Below are 27,807 nucleotides of genomic sequence, written 5' to 3' on the forward strand. Positions count from 1 at the left end.
ACTTTTAGCACATCCATGAAGATTCGGCTTACAGTCATCGGTATATTGATCAAATGCTCACGTACTTGACCAATACAAGGCTATGTGTATGTAGTTATTTGATAGTGGTTAATAAATGACCCGTGAAGATCCGGGCTAGAATAGGTCTTCAGCAACCCATGTTTGCCGTAAGAGGCGACTAACGAGATCGGGTGGTCAGGCTCGCTGACTTGGTTGATGCATGTCATCGATCCCAATTGCGTGGATCGGTGCTCATGATGTTAATGACTGGACTGTCTAGTCCAGATTCTGATTATTTACAGACCGCCGTCATATAGCTGTAATATTGCTAAGTGCGGCGTTATACAATATAACAACCAAACTGTTTATAAATAAAAATCTTATTTGACAAACCATAAAATGTTTATTTAACATGAAAATGGCTTGCCTTCAGTTGCTTTCATGTGGAGCGTCTTAGTGGTGGTATTTGTATCGATAATCCTCTTGAGCCATGCATGGAGGATACGCATTTCTTTTCAAAACACAGATACCATAGGACGCAAAGATTTTCTCTTATATTGCAGATTTAGACAATTCTTTGATCTTAAATAATGACGTATCAATGTGATGAAACTGATCCCATTTTTTATGGAACTGCAATGTTGTTGTTTTTTCTTCTGTGGTTTAACCTAACTACTTGAAAAGTACAAAACATATCTAACTTAAATAATGCCGAGAATGTTTCGTAATCATCCAGTGCACGTGAGCATAGTTCCGTATATGATATCTGTTGAAAGAAGGTTGGTTGGTTTGGTTGGTTTGTTGCGTCGTATACGGAAAAAAATGTGATCACAAGATCCTATTCCAAACGTTGTACCCTATGTGGAAAGTAGACATCGTTTGTATGTAATTAGGGACATATTCAACTGCCGGAATGGTCTAGATAATGTTTAAGCTGAATAGTGACAGTGGTGTGGTACAATTTTAATCAAATTTGCTAGGACTGGCAAATTGACGACGCCAAGTCCCCGTTTAAGCCATGAATTAATTTTTGACTTATTAAACGTACTTTCCACTTTCTTCATTTTAGGAAGCTGCATTAGCAATATTCAAGTTATTTCATGGTGCACTGTAAATCATCCAGTCTGTTATTTCTGATAAATAATCGAGTCAGGACTAGACAATTCACGCCGCCAGAGTACGATTACACGCTACCAACCAACTCTCGGGGCCTGACCGCCCTATTCATGAAGTGACCTCTTACGGTCAGCATAGGCTGCTTGGGACCCATTCAAACCCGGAATCCTCTCGTGACTTGTGCCAGTTTCGTCACTTTAGGACACTGCATTACAGTTAATTTCTCTTCTCTTGGGTATACGACATATTCGTTACTGGTGTTGATATATGTCAGAATAACCCTTTCGAGCTATTTTTTGGCATCCAATAAACATTGATGTCACAAATGCTGATAATACACTTGACATAACGAGTAGCAGGTACAGCCATACGTGCAAAGAGTGAAATGGCTGAGTCATGCCAATTTCTACAGTTTGTCTTGGAGCAGTGGTCTGTATAGTCCATATAGATTGTTAATGTACACATTCCGAGGTTAGATAAGGTCGATTTATTTGGCCCTTGTCTAAACTCTATATTTTTGTGGCCTTGGGTTTGTTCCATTTTTATCCCCCCGGCATATAATGCGGGGGATATAGCGATCAGCCAGTCTGTCTGTCCGTCCGTAATCATTTGCTTTTCCGGGGCAGAACTCAAACTGAAAACAATTCAGTGTATTTGATCGAAACTTGGCAAATCTATCAGTCACAAACTGAAGTTGTGCCTTTTGCTAATTAGGAATTTTATAAATTTTTACTTTTTACGTTTCCATGGTAACAAGTTGGATTTAAGTTTTAATATAGGGTGGGTTCACTTATGGAGTATAACAAATAAACTGTTAAATGTTTCCTTGCCAAACATTGCATGTCTATATATAAAATACATACTGAGCTGGTGCCATTTGATATTTGGGGGGGGGGGGGTGATATGTCATCTTTCTGATGACTCTTGTTATTCTTATTGACTGAGTAAACGTTCTCTTAATGTGGGGAACTATTAACCTAATTTCAAGTAGGAAACATATTTTACACAAACAGGAACAGATTGTTAGGTTAGCAGGTAGTAGTGGCAGTCTTTTGATAATCGTTCGGTGCCAGCTGGAACCAGTGGACATTATATGACAAATAAATCTCATTCCGATTAGATGGAGAAGTAACTTTCCGAAGATATATCTCTGTCACGAAACGAAGTGATCAGAGTTATGCCCAGTTAGTTCTGAAGTTTCTGATTGTCAACCCTTAGGGGAAGTTATTGGGAATGGAGCGTAAACTGGGACACAATAGTTGTGTAAATTTACAAGTTCTCGTTCTCTAATATAATTTGAACCTGAAATTTGTTGAAACACAAGATTTGTATAAACGACTATTTTCACTGCTCCTGACAGTGTTTAAGTTACTTGAGGAGAAAGGGAAATTATACCTGTTAGTTGATTTTATCATATGTTTCCTGTTCAATTGAAAATATCTTAAGTTAGCGATATTATATCATCAAAAGAACCGTACTTCATTTTTAAAAATATAATGTAAAAGAGATGGTCTTCATCTTCAATTATATTACGATTACATGTATTGCACCTAAATAAATCAGTATTAACTTTGTAATGAAACTGTTAAATAGTACCCAATTTATGGCTCCGACATAAGATGCATATAAGATATTTATTTGGACATAATTCAATATAATATATCTCTGGTTCGAGTACAGACTTATATGTAGAATAATGGTTTAGAAATGATGCAGAAAAAATCATCCTGCCAATTCTGAATCGCTATATGTTTACATCTTTGCTTAAAACATTCTATAAAATTGGATATATTGTCGCAATCCTCTGCGATCCAAACACATGTAAATTCAGTTTCCAATAGCAGTAAACAAACGTCCGTTACCCAGTTGTGGCCGCTGCTTTCATCCTGTGATATTAAACAAATCATCACATGGTTTTGGTTATCGATAATTATTCGTATACAACGGTATGCATCAAAACTTTATGCAACGCCTAACATAATTAACACATAAGTAGGTTCTAAATACATGTACTTCGCCTGGTGCGGCATTGGGAGATGTATTATTAATACATAATATCGTTTTAAGTAAAAACTCATATAACCATATAACAATGGAAGCTATTGTTTTGTCAAATATTGTAAACGCTACTTTTAGAGAAATATTTGTATAATCCTTTAACAAGGTTAGAAGAGGAAACGAAGCCTTTTTAGCGTGTAGTGTTAATGTTTCACACGCTTTTGACCAAATTAATCTGGTTGTAAGACCATACCTTGATATTCCTAGTGGGATACTACTTTCATATGTTTACTCTAATGACTTCATTTTTTCTGTATTTCTTAGGTATCCACCATTTCTGAAAACAACAATACATGGGCCCCATTTGTTACAATAGTATTTTAGCAATTCAAGGTTTGGTTGTAGACCTATTACGGTGTCATCAATCAATGTTACGTTATCTGCAAATAACAGCAGCATTATATTGTTTAGTCCTTCTCTGACAAAAACACTTCTCAGTTCACATTTCTTCATTTCATCCACTAGCTCATTCATAAAAAACATAACTTAAACAGGATTCAACATACAATCTTCGCTTAATCCAAATGATCTGAATATTTCAGTTTTCGAACTTCCGATTCTAACACAAGTTGCCACCTAAACATATTTTCATGTACACCTTCCATAAGAAGTTTGCACAATAACTTATTTCTTTCAACAAATTCAAAACCTTACGAATATCTACGAAAGCTGTGTAGAATTTGTGTTTTAGTTTTCTCAAATATTTTTAGATGTGCATATGTTGTCCAGTATGTTTAACAAAGAAATAACACGTTATTATTTAGATCATGAACATCCCCGTTTTCATGGAATTGGATAATCATGCCGACATTCCAACTATCGGTAAAAAACACCGCTATCCAATACATCAATGAATAATATTTCTAAATATGGAATAAGTGAATAAGCATGTTAGAAGATTTCAGGGTAGAAAGGTCTTCAGCAACCCATACTTGCCGTAAAAGGCGACTATGCTTGTCGTAAAAGGCGACTAACGGGATCGGGTAGACAGGCTCGCTGATACCAAGCATTTGCGTAGATCGATGCTCATGATCGATGTCAATCACTGGATTGTCAGGTCCAGAGTTGATTATTTTACAGACCGCTGTCATATAGCTGGAATATTGCTGAGTGCGGCGTTAAGCAACAAACAAACAAACAGACAGATTATACAAACTTACAATATCTACATTCATCATCATGATGCGTCATATAATCATTGACAGTATAGTATCATCAAACCCATCACTACTGTAACAACGAGTCGGGTGCAGTAAATCTTTAAAATAGATAAACCGCTTTTATGACAAGATATGCATCTTCTAATTACGGTTCTGCAGTAGTGCCTTTATTTAAAACCAAAACTCCTTACGATATCGTCAGGGATCGCATTGTTGAAATGTTTGCATTTCTCTTTACACAAAATACGAAGTGTACCTAAGACTGAATATACGTACCTAGTCACATTATATATCATTTGTTGGCCATCTACGAAACGTATTTTGATGACAAAATTTCGTTCTCTTTGAACATTTAGGTTGTTCACGCTTTAAACCCTGTCAATTGTTACAGTTAACTTAAAGATGATTCCCCATATGTTGCAAGAGCCCCACTAGCCTCTCAGTGGCAGCATTAACATTGAAATATAGTATTTGTAGAAATTCATTCAAATGTTACTCCAAACTTCAGATATTTCAGCTTCCCTTGAAACATCAACGTCCTAAATCAGCCAATTTATATTTGAACACATCGTCACATATTACACCGACATCATTTATAACATTGACGGCACTTAAATTTGATTTTATCTTGTAAAAACCTGCAGCAGGAATATGATCCGAGTCCGTTCTGGAATAAACACTGATATTTATAAAAGATTGGAAACAGTTAGTAGTTGCTGGTAGAGAATCAACTAGTCTTGATCCATAACTTGTAGTACACGCGATTGATCATGAACCAGTCACATCACCTTTTCTCCAACCATTTACAATGTGTATTCCACACAACTTGCATACTTTCAAGAGCGCTAAACCATACATATTCACTTAAAGGTCTTACGTTGCTCTCTTCTCGTTAAAGTCATCAGCTAATTACAAATCTGTTTGTGGAAGGTAATGAACTCAAGCACTGAGATCGCATAATAATAGTATGTACCATCGGCCTGTGACCTCAGTACAGAAATACAGACTTGAAGCTTGACCATCAATCTAAAAAAATATCGGACACACCAACAAGCGACATCACATCAAAGATTATGTCGTCATATTCGAATGGTGACTGGCCTAAACGATAGCTAAATTCTTTTACGAGAATGGAAAGATTCCCATACACGAGTGTGTGTGTGTGTAAGAGAGAGGGAGAGAGAGAGGGTAAATTGGGTTTAACGCCGCTTTAAACCATAACTCCTAACTAACTAACCTAAATGTTAGTTAGACCACGGCCGGAAATAGTTTTGGGAGGACTCTTAACGTTTCTTTCAACAATTGCTTAGATAGATGCTCATGATGTCAATCACTGGATTGTCTGGTCCAGACTCGATTATTTACAGACCGCCGTCATAACGCTCGAATGTTGCTGAGTGCGGCTTTAAACAACAAGCATACACATCTTCCTCAAAGCCATAGACATCATCAGCAGCATATTCGCAATATTTGAGAAAATAAAGATGAACAGACCGTTTTATTACTGTTTTCGATGTTCATACCGCGAGACACCGAACAAGGCAATCGAGAATCTTTTGAATTACAAGAGGCGATTTTAATATTCAAGGAAATGTCGAGCGGTCCGTGCGTGGTACGTAATCGTTTAACCAATGCTTCTGTTTCATCGACCGATGCTTCTATTCCATCGGATGAAGATGAAAGAGTCATCATCTTCTTTGATACGTTGTCTTGCCTTCAGGCACTTAAAAGTGTCTCATCATATCACCCTATTATCCTTGACATTTTAGAACTATGATGATCTTTCTACGGCCAATGTGACATCGTCTTTTGCTGGTTACCAAGTCATGTAGGCGTAACAGTTAACTCGAAAGCCGATGCCCGGCCCTTGTCAAACCATTATCTCCACTACTTATCCCGTACAGTGATTTCAAACCAACCTTTAAGAGTTATACTCGGGATCTCATGCAAAAGAGGTGGGACACCCATGTAGGAAGCAATAAACATCACGAATTAAAACCTACACTCAGTCATACTAACTTGGGTTGTCAGTCAAGACATGACGAGGTCATTTTACGACAATGTCATATTGGTCACAGTCGGTTTACCCACGAATAACTGCTTAAGACAGACGAGGACGCCCCTCCTAAGTGTATCCCTTGTGATGAAAGGTTCTCCGTCAAGCCTACATTGCTTAAATCTGAAAGATCTCCTGTGTGACACGTAATCCTATCATAATCGATGTAACTATCATCAACCAGACTGAGTGTTTTAAAGCCAACTCAATTTCGAGTATTATTTATTATTGGCTAGCTATGTGCACAACCACCAGTAGCTAAAGTGATGACGTACAGTTTTAAAACACGGGCTATAGGCCACCAGTAACCAAAGCTAGGCCACCTCGCTGGGGATCATGGGGACTTACAGTACCTCTGCTTCCTGCATGAAACCCCAGCAGGATTTACGTCATCACTTTAGCCACTGGCGGTTGTGCACAATCCTAGCCAATATTTAAAATACTTATCAATTACTTGGCTTAAAAACACTGGTTGATGATAGTTACATTGATTATGATTTGATTTACGGTACTTTAACCTCCTGGACAGAGCCTTCAATAATGACCGAAGTTAAAAACAAGCATGTAATTATTCACATACATATTTAAAATTTATTATACAGACAGATTTGCTTCAAGACATTTATGATGAGATGGGAGAAGAGATCTTTTAGATTTACACTTTGATAATGTGAATCCCTTGCGATTGCAAAGTCCACACAGTCAAGTGAGTGAGTGAGTATGGTTTTACGCCGTTTTTAGCAATATTCCAGCAATATCACGGCGTATGACCGATTGTTGGTTTCAATTCGTGTAGTTTATTGCTTCCTACTTGGGTGTCCCACCTCATTTGCGTGAGATAACTCGAGAAAGAGGTGACGTGTGTCCCTGGACAATCTTACTGATAGCCGACTCCTGCTTTGGACATATTCTCTTATAATGGAAGACAGCATTGCTACGGTGAATATATTATAGAAACGGGCTCTATCCGTCCGTCACGTTTCGTTTCCGGAGCATAACTCAGAAACCGTTCAATATTTTTTTCATCATACTTTGCAGGTCTGTCAAGTACAACTGGTGCCTTTTGCTATTTAGACATTTTAGAATTTTTTATGTTTTTACTTTCCATGGCAGCAAGATGGACAGGGTGAGGATAGGGTTCGTTTCCGGAGCATAAGTCATAAACCGTTCAATATTTTTCCATGAAACTTTGCAGGTCTGTCAAGTACATGCTGAACTGGTGCCTTTTGCTATTTAGAAATTTTAGAAAAAAATTTTTACGTTTCCATGGCAGCAAGGTGGACTTAGGTTCTGTGAGGATAGGGTTCTTTTCCGGAGCATAACTCATAAACCGTTCCATACTTTTTCATCAAACTTTTGTCAGGTACATGCTGAACTGTTGCCTTTTGCTATTTAGAAATTTCAGAAATCTTTACTTTTTACGTTTCCATAGCAACAAGATGGACTTAGGTTCCAAACTCTTATTTTTTTTCCAATTTCCGTGACAAGTTCCACCTCGGTTAAAAAAGGTTTGTGTTTTTTTAGATTTAATTATGTCATAAATTCTGCAACAGGGGCGGGGATATATATGTTTTATTAGATCTAATTTGGCGTTTTAGTTGTTGACATATCCATTGATTACTGGTTTGTTTATAATCTGAATATATAATATTCCATTTCGGGGTGTTGGGGGTGAAAGGAATTCTTACGGAAACGTATTTTAGAAATATTCATCTTACCTTTAATGTAACTGAACACAACTTCGATAAGGTCTTTCGACAAATTATTTTGACCAATGGTACTCTTCGAATACCACCGTTTTGGGCGTGGCTTTACCAGTGGGCGCAGATGTAGTGCAGATTGAGCGTCAGCGGTGCTTAGACTAGTACTGCAGTACTTCTCAAACACATTCACAATATATCTATTCTTGTTCTCAGTGGAATATGCGATGTCTGACGGTTGAACTTTATAATCATTAAGGCCCCTTTGAAAGCACTTGCTTATATTCTCCATATAGCGTAAGTATCTCCCACGCTCATTTGTCCCAGTTTCAAATTGCTCTACGACGAGAATCCTGTGTTCATCGCCTCTACGTAATGCGCAATTCAATCCAATTAGAAACACCACAGTATCAAGCAGGTTCTGTGGGCCTGACGATCCGAGAACAGTATTCTTTCGTGTTCAATAGAAATGACGGACACGTAAACCCAGTCCATTCCTGGCACCTGCCTTCAAGACATTATGCAGTGTGCTTCGGAGTTCGGCATACACAGCATCAGATAAGAATTGAATCTCTCTGCCGGTGTTGATTAATTAATTAAGCGTTCTGAATGAGCAATACTAGGTGTCGTAGGGTTTTAGGCGTATAATCGCTCTCATCTTCTTTCTGTACATCCATTATGAATCAACACAAACAGTAATTAAGTTCATCGTCATTGAGATCACTCGGCTTATGACAAATCAAACTTAGCCTTTGGCCGCCAGTACCAGCGATTCTTATTCTACAATTCCTGCAAATCATCCACTCTTCAAAAAACCGACATGCCCAGCTTATAGATTTCCGTGTCTTTGTAGGTAAACTTTTCTAAGCCATTTATTCAACTTTGTCGTCACTCGGTGGTTCATGAAAGCGTTCTGTTCCAGATTTCTTTGCGTACTCATTTTCTATCTCTTGAGATGCAGTACACAGATCCATTTCATCACTCTTTCATTCCCAAAACGCTTCCGGGTTTTCAATCGCATTGTCCAACTCTTAAGTTTGGGATCTTATATAAACCAATTCATCGTCACTTCTGTTAATGCCATCACCTTCAGGGTCAGTAAAACGTTTCTCAGTACGCGCTGGAACTCCATCGTCATCGATACGCTATACAAAGACGTACAAATAAATCCCTTCTTTTTCCTGGGATAAATACAAATATCGCTGTGACGATGGTATCGCATCTTCGTCAGTGAAACCCTCTATTGTGGTTCACTACAGCGCCGCCGCAGCCGACTTACAAGACATGTGCTCGCTAACTGAATTGTACCAGTGATTCAGCATTATCATTCCCGGAATCCTCAGATGGGGCCCATTAATGAAATATCACCCCCTACACATGAATACAACACTCATGATACGTGTTTTAAAATGTGCAAGTGCTAACATCATTGTGAGTGGGCTTCTTTAAGTGCAGAACGAAATTCATGACGCACATGCAGCATGCACTAAAGCAGGAAACATGATGTCAGTGAAAGGCTTATCACTCACCAAAACAAATTATTGCTGCTCTTTATACAGTTAATGTTGTCTGGAATACGTGAAGGAGAATGCCCGAAAACTCGAAATAAGTTTCGCACGTGAAGCAGGTTGGAGGCCTTCTACGGCCTCCAACCTGCTTCACGTGGGAAACTCGTGAAGATTCCGGGGTAGAATACGTCTTCAGCAACCATGCTTGCCGCTAAAGGTGACTACCCTTGTCGTAAAAGGCGACTAACGGGATCGGGTGGTCAGGATCGTTGACTTGGTTGATGCATGTCGATCCCAATTGCGTAGATCGATGCTCATGATAATTATCCCTGGATTGTCTGGTCCAGATTCGATTATTAACAGACCGCCATCACACAGCTGGAATATTGCTGAGTGCGGCGTTAAACAACAAACCAACCAACCAATGTTGAGTTTAAGGATATTCTCCGAACTAATGTACTCGCACAATTATCGTGCGATACTAATGGAGGTCACGTGTACATGTTTCATCACTTCTTCGATCCAATGATTTCATGTCTTGAGTTGATCGTGCTAAACTATTGGGGGACCACATGCATGCGACTCGATCGAAATTAGGTCAAGCTTTCTTTCTGTGACGACTGTATCGGAGACAACATGTCGGATTGTGGTGATGAATTGATCGCGACTCATTTTGTAATCAGTCTGATTTGGTTACAGTACTTTATAGGGTTAACTTACAAGAAAATCATTGTCAGAATTTTGAATTAGGCAGGTTATTTTCTGATGAGGACACTGACATTGAACAGTATAATGCAAGTCAGGATAACGTTGGTGATAATGGCGACACCGAACTATACTTGGCAAGTCAGATGATAGAAGGATCAGGAATTACAGTTAAATTCCGAAATACTAGATTTGTTAAAAGGTCACAATAAAGGTTTTGAGAAAGCTGTACAGGTAACGCAGTTGGAAACCAATCTAGACAATGAAAAGCATTGGTTCGGTACTGCCCTTTCTGTAACGGATATGGTACACATGTGCGATTCGGCATATTCTGTGAACACTGAACATAAGAGTAGGTAATTAAGCTTTGAATATTTCAAGAATTGGTTTGCGAGGCAAAAACGCAGTAATGATGAAATTCCATTGTCAAACCGTAGTGTCGTCAGCTGAAAACGAAAATGATCTGAGTAGAACATTGATGTTATTTCTGACGGAGGTTCTATACCAAAAGCCTGAAGAGTACCGCGGCTAAACTCTTTACGAAATTGTGTCTTCTCTTCAATATTACTTATATAAGACTGAATGGGGTTGTCATCAATTTCTTTGAGATATCTTGTTACACCGGTATGCGATCAGTTCTTGATGCAAAGATGAAATTAATAGCTCAAAAAGGGATAGGCGTTAAATTTTTGTTTGTTTGCTTGTTGTTTAACGCCGCACTCAGCAATGTGACGACGGTCTGTAAATAATCAAGTCGATCAGGAGCATCGATCCACGCAATTGGATCGATGACATGCATCAACCAAGTCAGTGAGCTTGACCACCAGATCTCGTGAGTCGCCTTTTACGACAAGCATAGTCGCCTTTTACGGCAAGCATGGGTTGCTGAAGGCCTATATATTCTTCCCCGGATCTTGACGGGGTTGAAAAACAACAAGCGGATGTTATGACTGAACAGCAGCAACAAGACATATGGTCACACCCTGTGTCAGTATACTATGTAAAATATAAATAGTATACTGACAATGGGTGTGACCATATATATCTTCCCTGAAATAATGGAAATATTATTTGTGATTCAAACCCCGGGACTCTTGATCAAAATTTTGACAATAGCCAAAATGCATGATCGCGTCCTCTAACATCCACGGTAATGTAAGGTACACCACAGAAAGTCTTGGACACCCTCGTCTACTAGTATTTAATGGGGTTGAACTTTGCTCTTAGGACAGGAGATGAACACAGATATTCTTACGCAGTGGTTCAAATTTCACAGTTACAGTTGTTTACGTCAAGCAGTTGAAATAATATACTGAGGACATTTCCAAAACGAACAGAGGGGTGGGGGGTGGTGTGGCTGAAGCACGGGAAGGTAGAAAGAAAACACCTGACCATCACTAGTAATGAGGAACACCCTGGAAGATGCCTTGTCAGACTGTACGAAAAGTACATGTCATTAAGGTAAATATAACTTAAATATAAATGATAAATATAACACAAGTTCACAACTAATTTTGTGTAAAGGAAGAAGTAGTTTCTGTGCGACGTTTCAGTCATTGGAGTTCTACCTGTCTGTGTAACATGCGCCTGAATAATATATATTGGATGACTTTACTTATATACATTCTAATGCTCTTCTGCACAACGAACTGTGTACGGTCAGCTGCATGAACTGATGACAATTCACTTTGTTTTCAGACCAGCACATGGAATGTGTGACGCCTTCAATATACTGCTGGCAAGGTTTGGTATACTATGCTGATGCGGCCGTTGGGATTCACCCACTCCGGTCAACTTTTACCCGTCTCTGTAAGGCCGCTAGGTTTAGCGGATTTTACACAAATCACTCCCTCAGAGCTACAACAGCAACTCGGCTTACGACTGCGGAGTAGACGAACAGCTAATTGCCGAGAAGACGGGACATAAATTGGTTGCAATTCGAAGTTACAAGGTATAAACTTTACCTATACGTTCGTGTATTTCCCACAATTCTTTAATCTGGTACATGGTGTTTTCTCATCGCAACATTACCGTGGATGGTAGAGGACGCGATCAAGCATTTTGGCAATCGCTATACTTGTGATCAAGAGTCCCGGGGTTTGAATCACAAATAATATTTCCATAATTTCAGGGAAGATATATATGGTCACACCCAGTGTCAGTATGCTATGTATATTTTATTAGTATACTGACACTGGGTGGGACCATATGTCTGCTATTTTTGTTACAAGTTCCTGTTGTACTACTAAAACTAAGCTGACGAGGAAATGAAAGTTGTATTTTGATTTAATGGAAAAGTAACAGAATCGAGCAAAATAGTCTTTTCAATTATCAGAGGACGTCCAAGGAAATTGTGAATACAGTATACTCAGTCGTTCAGAGAAAATCAAGACGACCCGGCGCTTCTGTAACTGGTCTCCCGGACGCAACCTTTCAACCACCAGGCATTCAACCACCCACAAGACCGACGCTAAGCCAATTAAGATGTGAGCAGGTTCACGACACAAGTGACAGACGCGATTTCACTATGAAACTTGGTGACGGCACAACATTTTCGTTTATGTTCAGCATAAAAATTTGTGAAATAATTTGTTTTGTTGTCTTTGTTTTATAATTGATTTAGATTGTCAGTTTGTCTGTACCGAAACGCACTACAACTTGCAAGGGCTGAATCTGTTGATTGAAAACGCAGAGCTTTTGCATTACTTATGTCAGAGTTCCAGATAACTTTTTGAGCAACTGAGTTTATATTTCTATTCTAAGGTTTCTATTTTAATTGGTTATTACATTTTTCATTATGTAACCAATATTTTCTTCACTTATCTAATCATCACTCTAATGGGGTTTTTTCCCCAAATTAGTAAACAAAATATGTCAATGTGTTAGATGTATATAAGGGTTCTAAGTATAGGCTTGACCCGGAAAGTAAATTAACGTAACTGTGTTTTAGAAATTAGCTCCGCTGTACGCATGCTGAAAACGCGTCAATGGGTATTTACGCATGCTGTTTTTAAACATTTGAGTATTTCATTTAATGCGTGCGTTTTTGTACGCAAGTTTATTGAAAGTAATTGGGGTCTGGGGGGTATTGTACGCAAATATGCTGCTTGTCTGAAGTTCTGTAATGTACAGTAAATTATTCGACTAATGGGGGGCACGGGTGGCCCAGTTGTCTAAGGCGCCGCCATTCTCTGTGCCGAGTTGCGTCCCTTATGCTCGTCAGAAACCTATGATTGTGGGTTCGAATCCCGGTTCTCCCCGATTATGTTTCTAGGTTTGTCAGCACCATACCCGTGCTCGTTGGTTTCACCGAAGTGGTAAACGTCCGAGACCTGCATCACTTGGGGCTTTCCTCCCACATTAAGCTGACACGCCGTGATATAACTGTAATAATGTTAAAAGCGGCGATAAACCCAACTCACTCACTCAACTAATGGAAGTTGACTATTGGGAGGATTTCTGTACATTATCTCAGTAATGGAGGATGTTGTCCAGTTTTGGAGACCTCTTAAAATGGCTACTGTTCATGTAACTTTGTTTAACTCATAGGATGGTCATGGATTAAGTATGTTAGACCAGTCGGAACCAACTGTCTAATCCTTGAAATGGTTACTTAATTAACCGTTTCAACGATTAGACACTGGGTGCTCGTGGACTAACCTATACTTAAACAGTTTTTCAGCTATATCACATAACGGTGCTTTGGGGAACTTAAATATCATTCCGCACTTTAACAGCAATGATACTAAGTAAATCTGAATCATTTCAGTCTTTTGTGGTTCCTTAGAAAATATAATATTCAAATAGCTCTTTGAAAGACATTTAGAAGTGATACACATAAGGAAGAGAATTTAAGGATGTCAACTTCTATATTATGAGGAACACAACGTTTCGGTTGGTTGGTTGGTTGTTTAACGCCACAATCAGCAATATTCCAGCTTGTATTGACTTGGTTGATACATGCCATCGATCCCAATTGCGTGGGTCGATGTTCATGATGTCAATCACTGGATTGTCTGGTCCAGACTCGATTATTTTACAGACCGCCGTCATATAGTTGGAATATTGCTGAGTGCGGCGTTAAACAACAAACAAAAAAACCGTTTCGGAGTAGAGTACGTACAACATACATGCTTCATCCTTTCACCCAATGAAGGAGTAAGCATGTACTCCGAAGCGTTGTGTTCCTCGTAGTAAAGATGTTGACATCCATAAATTCTCTTCCTCATATTAAAGTAGTTCCCATCACTTATGGGGCTGTGCTTATGTGCATATTTTGTCAGTTTGAATTGAACTGAGAAGGTTATTTCTCACACAAAATGAAACAGGCTATTTTGTATTTGATATTTCTTTGATAAACGTTACTTCGACTATGTTGTTTTCTTACGGATATATCTCAGTTTTTCTTACACATGTATAATGTCTATATCATTTAAGGTATCACACCGGGTGTTCGTGAAAAAAGTGAGTAAGCAAGTCCTGCTCCAACGGTGCACACAAAATAATCATGAAAAAAGTTGCTCAACTGGATAATTCTATGTTGTCAGCAGTTTATAATTTCAATAGAAAGTCACACGTATTAAGAGCTACTGTCAACGCTGATTTTCATTTTCTAAATGAATACTGAGGACTAAACCTTAACACTACAATGTTATGATTTGAACAAAATAGAATATAAATTCAAAAGTACACTTCCTTCAGGCTGGCAATTTTCAGGTAGAACGAGTTTAAGCCATATATTTTATTAGAGAATTTAGGAGCATGGTCGAAACAAGGTCTATACTGAAACTCGCCTCTTGAACAATTATAGGTGTCCTAATTGGTGGGAATAAGTATGTGCAGTTTCAGATTCGTTGGTACAGTGTTTCCGGGGAGAAGAAATGTTTGACAGATCACAATTAGTTTTGTATTTTTCCAATATTGCCACTGGCAGCCATATTTGATTTCCGATAAGATACTTTAACAGATTTCTTACTACATGACGTGACCACCTCATCCACAAAGTTAGCTAACATATGTTCCAGTATGTCAGGAGGAATGGAAAAGTTATAGTATGGGATAGCATCAGGCGTTATGTCGGCAAGCAACGTGTCACATTTGATAACTACCTAAAGAATATCTACCATTACATTTCTGGAATGACATAATCAGGTATTTGATGGTGAAACATTGATTAAAATGTTTGTTGTAAGAATAATGTGTCCATGAAATACTAAGAGAAATGTGCATGCTCTAAAGTACATAAATAAAATTTAAGAACTGTATTCTTCGACATGAAGGGGAAATTCCTTATTGAAAAATCGAAAACGTCCCTCACACATGAGGTTTATAACATAACCATAATTATCACTTGCTTGCTTGCTTTCTTCATCAGTATTCCAACTGTTTCATCGAGGACTACATTATTCATATGGCTTGCACTAGTCTTCTTTAACAGAACACGGAGGTCAAAATCAAATCTCTAAGACCAGGCGCTAATCGGGCCCACACTGGCAAGTTCTCCCATGTCATGAACCCAGGCGTATCTCAACTGACGGCATTCATGAGACGGCTTGACGCGTAGTCCCTTTATTGGCCAGCAGGGATCTACAACTAATCTCCCTTGGCGAAAAATACTTAAATGACCCAGAAACCCTGATGATTGATCACATGAACTGCTTTTTAAAAGAACTCTTTTCAAATTCATTTCATCAGCACGTGGACAAATCGGGTTTGGGAAGTTTTAGGTCAAACAGTGTGAAACAAACATTCCCAAGGAATGGGTTTTACATATGCAATTCAGTTATTTCTTAGTATTCCGCCGGAAAATGTTTATCAAGACGTACGTTGCCTCCAAATACATCTATGGGTTTCGACCAGAACTGTGTTCGCAATAAATAAAAGTTAAATAGAAGTAATCGTGGCGCAAGCCGATCGCAGTCTACATGTATAGAACACTGAAGCGATGACAGCCAAATCTCTCAGGTAGTTTTCTGGAGTATGTTCAAGAATATTTTTCCTGATAAGACTTATGAAGGGATGTTATTTACAAGTATACGGGGTCATAATCATGGCGAATATTGAAGCGCTCAATCACACGAACATGTCACACGTACATGTAAGAGAAGAAACCTGCAAAGAGAATTGCGGTGCCTCAGAGGACTTGGGCGCCCGTGTGCTCTAAACTCCAACAAAAAAAAGGAAATGGTATATTATGTGCATGTTTTATTGTATTAATGTGCATGTTTTATTGTATTAGCGTTCTGTGAGCTATTAGATTTATTCATGGAAAGTCAGCAGGCGTCCCAGTGATGTGAACGCATTGTTGATAGGACATGTTAAGTAAGTTTGTGTGACAGGATTCTTGGATATTAAATTATAGGTGGTGGTGCCGGACGTCGAAAAATACACAGAAGATACGGTGCTTTGTCAGGCTCAACGGATCCAGAAAACATGACAAAGAATACATCTGTAATGTATAAGGCGAGTCACAGCAGACTGTCGAAGTACTGACTGTTATCAGTAGCAACAATTAGTTTGTTTGCTGTTAAACGCCGCACTCAGCTATATGACGGCGGTCTGTAAATAATTGAGTCTGGACCAGACAATCCAGTGACTGATATCATGATCTCAATCCACGCAATTGGAAGGCGTTGATATGCATGAAATAAGTCAGCAAGTCTGACCACCCGATTACGTTAGTCGCCTCTTACGACAAGCAGGCTAGCACATTGAGATACTATGCCGCTGGTTAACATGAAAACCCCACTCAGACACAGTATACTGTCTTCGAGCCGACCAGTCCTTGTTTTAGCCCTTTAATGCCGATCGCCAGACAGGGTAACAACAGGGTCTTTCGGTGTGACGCGACCGGGGATCGTAGACAAGACCTTCTGCTCCCCGTGCGGACGCTATACTACTATACCACGGAGCGATCAAAATGTAATGTGACTTTGTACCAAGGGACCATGGTTGCAAAAATGTGCTCCTTGAAACAGAAACAGAATCCAATGTTGGCAACCTTGCACTCTCCACTAGGTTATATTTTAATGTTTACGGATAATTCCTCTAGACCAAAATGTAACGCTCTTGTCCTCCTGATAGTGTTTGTTTGTTTGTTGTTTAACGCCGCACACAACAATAGTTCAGCTGTATGACGGCGGTCTGTACATAATCAAGACTGCACTGCACCAGACAGTTCAGTGACTGACATCGTGAGCATCGATGATAGGCATCAACCAAGACATTGAGTCTGACCTACCGCTCCCATGAGTCGCCTTGACAAGCATTATCGCCTTTTACGGCATATATGGGCTGCCCAAACCTTTTCTAACCCAGATCTTCACGGGCCTCTCCTGATAATGACACCAAGGTCCTTAAAAGTGAATTTAGTTTCACGTATAAGCACCAGTTACCAGTGAGATGACGTTAATCGTGCTGGGGCGTCAAGTAGGAAGCACAGGTACCGTCAGTCCCTCTGAACCTCAGTCAGGTGGTATAAAATGTACATATAGATATGGATACAAGATATTTGTTTTCAGTTACAGCTGCAAAACCAGATTTACACAATTACAACTATGAGCATAAATCTAAAAAACATTTTGCATTAATGTATTTTTTGTGACAGACAATTCCTTTTTTGCAACAGTCCTAAGCGAAATTATTTTAAGCCAGCATAATATCAAATTGACGATCCTGATTTCTTTCCTCATAGAACACCACTACTGTTAATGGAGCAATGAAGTTTAAGTAGTTGAGAGCGTTTTTGAAATTCCCTTCATCAATTACACCCTAAGGTGCATCCGTGTCATTGTTCATGTATTTATTCAATACTCGTGTGGATGCAAGAGAGCAATTGATATCGTCCCTGAAGGAAGTCATCAAAAAGACCCTGAAAACATCCACTGATGCACTGTAAAATGGTCCTTGGGTACTTTCATTTCCGTGAACTGGATTCAGAAAGACCTTGAAAGGTGAGAAGTACAAAGTAGGGAAGTAGCATTCAGAATAAATACTAAATTAAGACACCAATGCATTTGAGATGTTTCAATATTTCATTTTTTTAAATGGGGTCTGTTTCAAAATAAATATGCTGATTCCAACAGGGTTAGTTTTTTCCCTGAGGAAACAGATTTATTAATAAAGTTAATAATGTTCATCTTCGATTTCATCAGCCTCGTGCACAAACTATTAAACATAGGTTACTTCAAACTGGTATTCTTCGCCCGATGTGCAAACTTCGACTCGGTCAGACATTAAGATCGTATAGTAACTAATTCGTTTGTGAATTTAAATTTTACTAAATTATCATGGTAGAATACATAATTGAGTGGTAACGTTGATCGTGAGCAAAGGTTCAAGTTTGTTATGCATTCGTGCCACACAAACACAACACGATAATTTGAAATAACACATTCAAGAAGAAGCAGCCATGAAGGGGACACATTTTTCAGAGGAATTAGATTTTTCCTACTTCAGTGTTTTCTCGTGGAACTAAACAAAATATCACTCAGAGCATGTAATACTAACTTTTCCATGAGTAATTTTAATTCGGCTCAATCTCTATTTATTTATTTGTCGATGTCATCGTCTTCTTGATTTAGGTTACGTTAAAAAAAGTATAATATTATAAACCTGAACTGACATAATCATTTTACACCTAACAAATATAACTGTGTTTAAGTAAGTTGCGTTGTTATTAATAATACAGGGCGTATAGACAACTGTATCTTCCAATTCTGTGAAGGAAATACACTAAAAAGAAACGGAAGACACAGTTGTCTAAACTAACGGGATCGGGTGTCGAGGCTCGCTGACTTGGTTAATGCATGGCCTCGTACGCCAAAATCGCGAGACCCGTGAAAATTCCGGTGTAGAATAGGTCTTCAGCAACCCATACTTGCCGTAAAAGGCGACTATGCTTGTCGTAAAAGGCGACAAACGGGATCGGGTGGTCAGGCTCGCTAGTTGATACATGTCATCGATCCCATTTGCGTGGATCGATGCTCATGATGTCAATCACTGGATTGTCTGGTCCAGACTCGATTATTTTACAGACCGCTGTCATATAGCTGGAATATTGCTGTGTGCGGCGTTAAAGAACAAACCAACCAACCTTTAAGCAATATTCCTGCAATATCACGGAGGACAACACCAGAAAAGGGCTGCACACATAAAACCCATGTCAGGAATTGAACCCGGCTCTTCGGCGTGACGAGCGAACGCTTTAGCCACTGGTCTACCCGACCGCCTCTAGAAAATAATCGAAGTAACGAGAGAAATATTACAAATTACGAAAAAATAAACAAACATTTGTATGAAAAGAAATTTTGATCTAAGCAAATAAAGATATGCCCCCAAAGTGGAACCATTAGGGTTTCGTAGGATAGTAGGTAACGAAGCTGAAAAATCAAATGTTTTAACATAATTGGCTCCTTTCTGAGATGAGCAAAATCGAAGATGTTTGGAGAGTCCCAGTGGTATTAATTCCACTTGTCTCAAATATTTTCAGTGAATTTAAGTCCTCTATTGAGGATTATAGTCAATCTGTGGGACAGGGATTCGGTGGTACATTTGCTGGATCCAGCTATGTATGTATGGATGGCTTGGGTTTTGGAATCCGGTACAAAAGAGGAATGGGCGCATGTGTGCATGTTTTAGAGTCAAGTCACAAGGTAAAGTACTGACGCGTGGTTTTGGCAGATTTCGAACGTTCCAAATCTTGACATACATTCATTTTATCTGGGCCTATTCATACATAATTTCGTCCTGTCAATCACTTCTACATACATTGGCATAGGTTCCCGGTATTTCAAACTGAACAATGTGTAATCACTCAAGATAAAGATAGCAATTAGAAGAATAACTATCAAAATGGAACATGTCTTGATAGTCTTGCCAAATGTTGACTATCTACATCCTCTTGTCTGTATACACACCAGACATCAGAACATATCAGTCTGATTCATCTGCTACATTGTCTAGGTTCCATCTATTATGTATAAACTCATGACTGCGGCTATGAATGGTTAAGCCCCAAGACAGAATGCCAGTTTGCTATACCGGTCGCGGGAGCTGTATTTGGAGGGACACCCACATGCATGATTATAAGTGTATTCTAAATCCAGAAGTCACATCGTCAAAAAAAACGTGCATATACATCCTCATTAAAGCTGGAAAACTTCAACTGTAGTAAGCATGATTTACTTTTGTTCTCACATGTAAGAGTGTTGTTTAACGCCACACTCAGTAATGTTCCAGCTGTATGACGGAGGCCTGTAAATAATCTAGTCCGGACCAGACAAACCAATAATTGATATAACGAGCAAGAATCCACGATGTCGGGGAGTGTTGACATGTTTGCAATGGTATTATAATGTTTGTGGAAATCTCACTTCAGCGAGGAACAGGTTATTATTTAGTTTGTAAACACCCACGAGAGGCGACGAGAACAGTTGAAACCCAAATATGCGTTACAGGATGTTTCTAAACTGAGCATGTACACACGTGGAAGGAACATGTTGGCTATCATATATCCATGCAAACTGCCAGAAAACAAAGACTATTCATTTTAGCTCACCTGTCCTGAATGACCGTGTGAGGTTATGCCGTTACAAGTCGTCGGTCTTCGTCGAAGTTCATAAACATTTTATATTTCTCCGAAATTGCTTGAAGGTTTCTGCTGACATTTTGTGTATATGTATGGTTCTATAAAGAGGTTCAAGTTTTTTCACGTCCTACAAATTCGAATTTCAAGATGACCACCGGGTAGCCATCGCTGATTATTTAAAATTCAAATATCTTCTTCTCCGAAATCCCGGCCAAGAAATCATATGTAGTTCCTAGTTTGTTCAAAGAATCTTACGCGGAAATCAAGTAAGGCTGCTATCAACCATAATGGAAAATACAAGAAATCATTCGTCTAAAACAGTTTGAAACCTCAAATATTTGTCATTAAACTTTATTTATGTCCATTACTGAGTAATCTTCTTTAAATATATAATGGAATCTGGTTAATGTGTAGCAAGTAGCTATGATAAATTTTGACCTTAATTTGATCTTTGCAATTTGACCACAATGAAAGCTGACACTTCTTAAGGCCATTTTTGTTAGCTTGTAATGAACGTTAGTAAATGTGTTGTTAACAGCGGGCCATATTTGCATATTTTCTTTTTTCGTGATATGTTTTTACGTACTTGTCTCTATTTGACCTTTGCACTTCACCACGTTTTTAAAGTCTCAAAAACATTTTCCTTTCACTGTATACTTTTCAAATGGACATGCTAAAATAGCCAGACTGAGAGCGCTTAGCCTTTCGCATATAGGTTTTCAGTCTTTAGTATTGATTCCGAATATATTTGAATATAAATGCTAACAACAACTTTTGTAAAGTGACTGTCTTTAGTGCCTTTCCATATCGATGTCTACATATCCAGGTGAGCTACAGTGCCGTGACGCTATTTTTAAGAAGAATTGAAATTGAGTGAACTATTTGAGTGTCTAGAATGACATGTGCAAGTATACATATCACTTATAAATCCTCTTATCTATTAGGTTGGCAGTAGTTATGGTTGTGCCAAGCCCCGAGCTCGATTTCCAATATAGTGAGTGAGTGAGTGAGTTGGGTTTAACGCCGCTTTTAACAGTATTCCAGTTATATCGCGGCGTGTCAGCTTAATGTGGGAGGAAAGCCCGAAGTAATGCAGGTCTCAGACGTTTACCACTTCGGTGAAACCCACGAGCACGGGTATGGTGCTGACAAACCTAGAAACATAATCGGAGCGAAACGGGATTCGAACCCACAATCATAGGTTTCTGGCGTGGCCAAGGGACGCAACTCTGCACAGCGAATCGCGGCGCCTTAGACGACTGGGCCACCCGTGCCCCCGATTTCCAATATAATGAAGACCATTTGTATTTTCAGCTATATTACTTACGGCGGTGTAAAAATGTTCACTCAGTCATCGACCTTATCGGTAAGTTTAGGAAAGTTGGAGATTTATTAGAAACTCATTTCTTCACCTTCGAACCTGAAGTGTAAAAATACTCATAGCACCAGTGCTGATGGGGCACTGCCTCACTGTCCTTTTTGGTTTCTTGCCAAGTTCCATTTCTTAAGCACGGATTTTGATCGGTTGTCAAATAATCGCTCCCATAAGCATTAAAGCTCACAGATCATAAACATCAAAGGTATTATAGAGCAGTCTGTTCGTATTGTGAGTAAACACACTGAGATGTCCGATAGACGTTACACGGTTCACTTCAAGATAAAGGTTTGGAAAGATAAATCGAATTGGCCGATTAGTATGGAGAGGATTTGTACCAATGTCACTTAATCAATACGCTTAATATACCCCAACATTCATGTTGCACTCGTAGCTCCGATTATATAGGGATATATGTCATCATGATTATGAAACTCACGGATATGTGCCAGAAGATGCCGGGAACAGAATACGTGTACAAACTGTCTTGGATCATTTTCGATATTCAACGAGTTTACCTTATCTTTCATGTATCAATCACAGACTAGTGTTAACTCCTCGTGATGCTGGTTTTATCAGCATGTCGTTGTCGTGAGAAGCATTGTATTCTAATACTTCGTTATCTCTGAAAACACACGGTTGTACCAAACGCTGAATTAATTGATCTTTAAAAGCTCATTCATGTGTTTTTAGATAGGTCATGTTAATGTAGAGCTACTTGGTCAAGACTAAGTCTTGTACATGTGCATTGCACATTCAAGTCCTGTTTCCATTTTTATAATCAGTGTCGTGTCGTGTTTCTTACAGGCTTCAGGTGCGTGAATCGCTATTTCGTTTAAGGCACTCCAATTCGCACTGCAAAGCTGCGTCCGTTTGAAACCTTTGATCCTGCGTTTGAACCCAGATTCGCCCGGGGGCGGTTGGGTAGCCTAGTGCTTAAAGCGATGACTCGTCACGTTCGATTCCCCACATTGGTACAAAGTGTTAAGCCCATTTCTGTTGTCCCCCGTCATGATATTGCTGGAATATTGTTAAAAGTGGCGTAAGACCATAGCCACCTCACACTGATTTCGTCCCTGGTTGTGTTTTTAGGTTTGTCAAAACCACACCCGTGCCTGTGGCTTTCGCCAAATTTGCTTTCACCCTCTGCATTTGCCTCCCGCGATGGCTTATTTGTTCATAGCAACGTTAAAACACAACTCACTCTTTCATTTTGGTTTGAAAATATTGTTTGCAAGTTTACCCAGGAGTTTCTTGAAATATTAACATTCCCTGATGAAAGAAAACCATTATTGATATTGCGTGTATTTCGTTACATCATTTAATCAATACATATCACATACTCATGGGGCCCCGTATGCTTTCATGATATAGTCGGAATCGTACAATGGAGTTCCATTTCAATGGGAGATGATGGAAGTGTTTTTGTCGTTTTTATAAAATATTTATTTTATATCTGGGATGGTTTCCTGAGGCTTTGGCTGTGAATTGCACATACAGTGTACAACAAGGAAGTTACAACTGTTTACAGCTTCTTTTAATTTATGTTTGTTTGCGTGAATTGTTTCACAAAAGAAATTCCCAAAATTGTTGTTATGCATATCATATTAAAGTAATAATGTAGACAGTGTACAACAAGTATTGTGTTAGATTTGAATAAAACACTTCTAATCCATATGCATATCTAACCCATGTACATGTATACCGGTATACAGCTAAATGTACATATTCCCCAGTATCCCGACCGAGTCCTTAATGTAACATTTAAGCGTACACAAGTATTGAGATTTATAAAGAGAGAAAAAAAAAATTGCATAAAGGATGTTTATCTTACATCGGAACAGGAACAGCCTATGGAACAGTAGTTGGGCTATAAAGAATGTTTTAGTCCATAAAATAGCAAAGCTAGAGGAACAGTTATCTCTTTTAATTATAGTATTACATTTGAAGAATAAACAACCATACATGTTTTACACACTGATACATGTATATGGCACCAACCAGTATAAGCCAGACTTCATCGAAAAAGAGGAATTGGAAAGTGAAAGAATAATTCAATGTAAAGACTGGAAAGCACAGCATGTGGTGCTTATAATATACTTTTGATATTAAACGATGTAAGGGACCCTTTGGGAGAATGGGGCGTCCAATAAGTTTTGCAATTTGGGAATTTGTGTTTACACAAGCAATGTCAACTTGTGGCAGGTGTGACACGTGTCATAACATCAGGTTGACACGTGTCATAACAAGTTCCAGACAACAATAAGTCAGATCTTATGGCTTCATTCACCTAAAGGTGGTCACAATCATGGATTCTCTCAACCATGAACAACGCGCTGTTATAAAGTTCCTCACATGCTCCGACTCACAAGTCGAGAAATGCACAGGCCGCCATATGTGAATGTGGATTCGAACCGTTATATCTACCACCCTACAGCCCGGTCTTTGCCCCTAGTGAATATTTCCTGTCTATGAAATCTGCCCTCCGTTTAAGACGTTTCAAGGATGACGAGGACATAAAGGCTGCCACAGAGGCGTGGTTAGAGGGCTAATCTGCGGATTTCTAATAAAAGTGGTTATAAAGGTTTGAAGGAAAAATGGAATGTGTATTGAGGTGAATTAATTAACAAAATAAAAACACAAGAGATGTCTATAAGATCAAAGGCAATGTGGATTGATCAGGGGAAATACTAAATATATGTAGAGTGAGTGAGTATGGTTTTACGGGGCTTTTAGCAATATTCCAGCAATATCAAGGCGGGGGACACCAGAAATGGGCTTCACACATTGTACCTATGTCGGGAATCGAACCCGGGTCTTCGGCGTGACGAGCGAACGCTTTAACCACTAGGCTACCCGACCGCCCCAAATATATGAAGAAGCCAGACAAGTTCTGAATAATTCTTTTAAGGAACTAAAGGAAGGAATGTAATTCATCAACAGGAAGAAATACTAGAAAGTTGTATTCAAAAGAAAACTGTAAGCAAGTTGATCTTTTCAGAAACTGATGTGCCAAAATTATCTGAGAACATTTGAGTGAGTGAGTTGAGTTGAGTTAAGTTTAACACCGCTTTTAACAGTATTAAAGTTATGCCAGCTTAATATGATGTGAGAGGAAAGCCAGAAGCAGGACTTTTACCACTTTAGTGAAACCCAGGAGCAGTTGTATGGTGCTGACAAACCCAGAAACATAATCTCGGCAAACCGGGATTCGAACTCACAATCATGAGTTTCTTGCATCCAAAATGGACACTACTCTGCGCCTTAGACAACTGGCCTGACTAACCTATACTAGCCACATAAAGAAACTGTGCACGGAGAAAATATATTCTGGATTGAAATACAACACAGCAAGAACAAAATGATGCAGACGCTGTAGCAGCTGAATGATCGGACCATAAGAAAATGTCAACGGGACCTGAACAACATCTGTTACGATGACGTCAGAAGATCAAAATGGAGAAGACAAAGTCACAAAGTCAATAACGGGTATGACCACCCTGTGCGTGAATCACAGCAGTGCATCGGCGACACATGGAGTCCACCAAATGGGCATGGAAGGCTTGGGGAATGGCCTGCCATATCCTCCTCAAATCCTGTGCCAAGTCACGGACGTTATCTGGAGGATGTGGAAGACGACGCAGACGGCGCTCCATTTCATCCCACACATGCTCTTTTGGGGAGAGATCTGGAGAAATTGCAGGCCATGGCAGTATCATGACATTGTTATGGTGAAGGAAATCCATTGCGACCCTAGCCGTGTGAGGACGAGCGTTGTCCTGTTGAAATGTCAATCCCAGACCATGCCGTTGCAGGAAAGGAATGACCACAGGCCTCAGAATCTGATCTCTGTAGCCAACACCGGTGAGATTGCCCTGAACAACCACCAAAGGGGTTCGGTGCCGTGCTGTTATCCCACCCCAAATCATCACAGAGCCACCCCCAAAACGATTCCTCTCCACAATACAGTTGCGGGCATAACGTTCTCCCAAACGCCGGTAGACACGTTGGCGCCCGTCACTGTGGGAAATGTTGAACCTCGATTCATCTGTAAAGACAACATTTTTCCACCATATTCGAGGTTGGCGAACATGATTTCGACACCATCTTAGACGGTTCACTCGATGACGGTGTGTCAGGATGGGAGGTATGGCAGGGCGTCGTGGTCGAATCCCGTACTGACGTAAACGATTCCTGACAGTTTTGGGATGGATACGGCGCAGTCCAGGAATTGTCTGGGACGTCGTTACTGCCGTTTGGAACCTGTGTCGGAGATGTGTAACTCGAATCCATCTGTCCTGTCTTGGCGTCGTTACTCGGGGACGTCCTGAACGTGGGTGGTCGGCAACGTCATTTGTGTTCTGATAACGCCTCACCAATGCCGACATCGTGTTACGATGGCATTGGAAATGTGTTGCCACCTGTTGTTGCCTCATTCCCGCTCGGATCATTCCAATGGCTTCATGACGCTGTGCAGCTGTCAATCTTGGCATGATTTGCTTGTGATATGCTTGTGTCTGCGCCTGAGAAGTTTTGAATTTTTGAATGACCACAGATCATGCTTTCCAAAGTGACAGCGAATTTTGAGTTGCACATGCTGTGTACAGCTGCACAGGATGCACGTGTAGTAACACATTGCACGTCCATAAGCCCCCATCAATGGCGTCATATCGCATGGCACGTGCATGAGCGTTTGAATGTCTCCAATAATTGCTGTGTTCAAACCTATATTTCATATATGGACGGTGTGCCCTTATATCTATATTTTCTTCGTGCACAGTTTCTTTATGTGGCTAGTATATTTAGTAAATGCATCGTCAAATATTATTTCTTTTTATGATGATTATGATTATTTATATTATTATTATTATTCTACTGTCGATACTTTTCCTAAACATCATTCCCGTGATATATTGAAATGAAAGGTTGCTTCCTAACAGTTATTACACTGACAGGGGAGGGTCAACCATTCCATATTCTTTGTCACACGAGACAGGGATATATCCAAGGAAATTGGAGAAAACAAAACTTTCTGCTCCATTTTCTTAAAGAAAATAACTTAAAACTATACTGACTTGTTGACATATTTATGTTAAAGATACATTCAAGTATTCTGCTTCCATCTGACAAAAGGTGTAATGAAACGTAAATCACAGCAGCCTAGCTAGTATGATACAATGATATCACCCTCTCTTATTTTCATGACAGATTAACTTTTGTCGCATTGTACATATATTGGACATTTCACAGTGATTTCTTTTTCAGGCTATCAAATTCAGCCACAGTGAAAACTGCCATCAGAGCTGTCATAGACCTCAGCTGACCTGAACTTGTTTAGTTATCTCCCTTAGGATGTTCTGTCAAATGAGTGCACTCACACCTCCGTCCCCAGAAAGTTCAGATAACACCACATGGTAACATTTAGAGAAAGACACATAAGTCTCCATCCTGTGAAACCAATTTTCATACACAGAATAAGAGAAACCAGACACCTCACAATTTATAAAATTATTTTATTTTGAATAAGATAACAGTGCAATA

The 27,807-nt window shown here is 39.4% G+C and overlaps 1 pseudogene; it reads left to right on the forward strand.

Annotated features, from left to right (window-relative positions):
• The first annotated feature begins 10,123 nt into the window (after positions 1-10,123).
• On the forward strand, positions 10,124-14,090 carry LOC139464741 (uncharacterized; annotated as a pseudogene).
• Positions 14,091-27,807: the final 13,717 nt, after the last annotated feature.

This window comes from Haliotis cracherodii, unplaced genomic scaffold (assembly GCF_022045235.1).
Source record: "Haliotis cracherodii isolate W230 unplaced genomic scaffold, xgHalCrac1.p SCAF_17, whole genome shotgun sequence".
NCBI classification, from domain to species: domain Eukaryota; kingdom Metazoa; phylum Mollusca; class Gastropoda; order Lepetellida; family Haliotidae; genus Haliotis; species Haliotis cracherodii.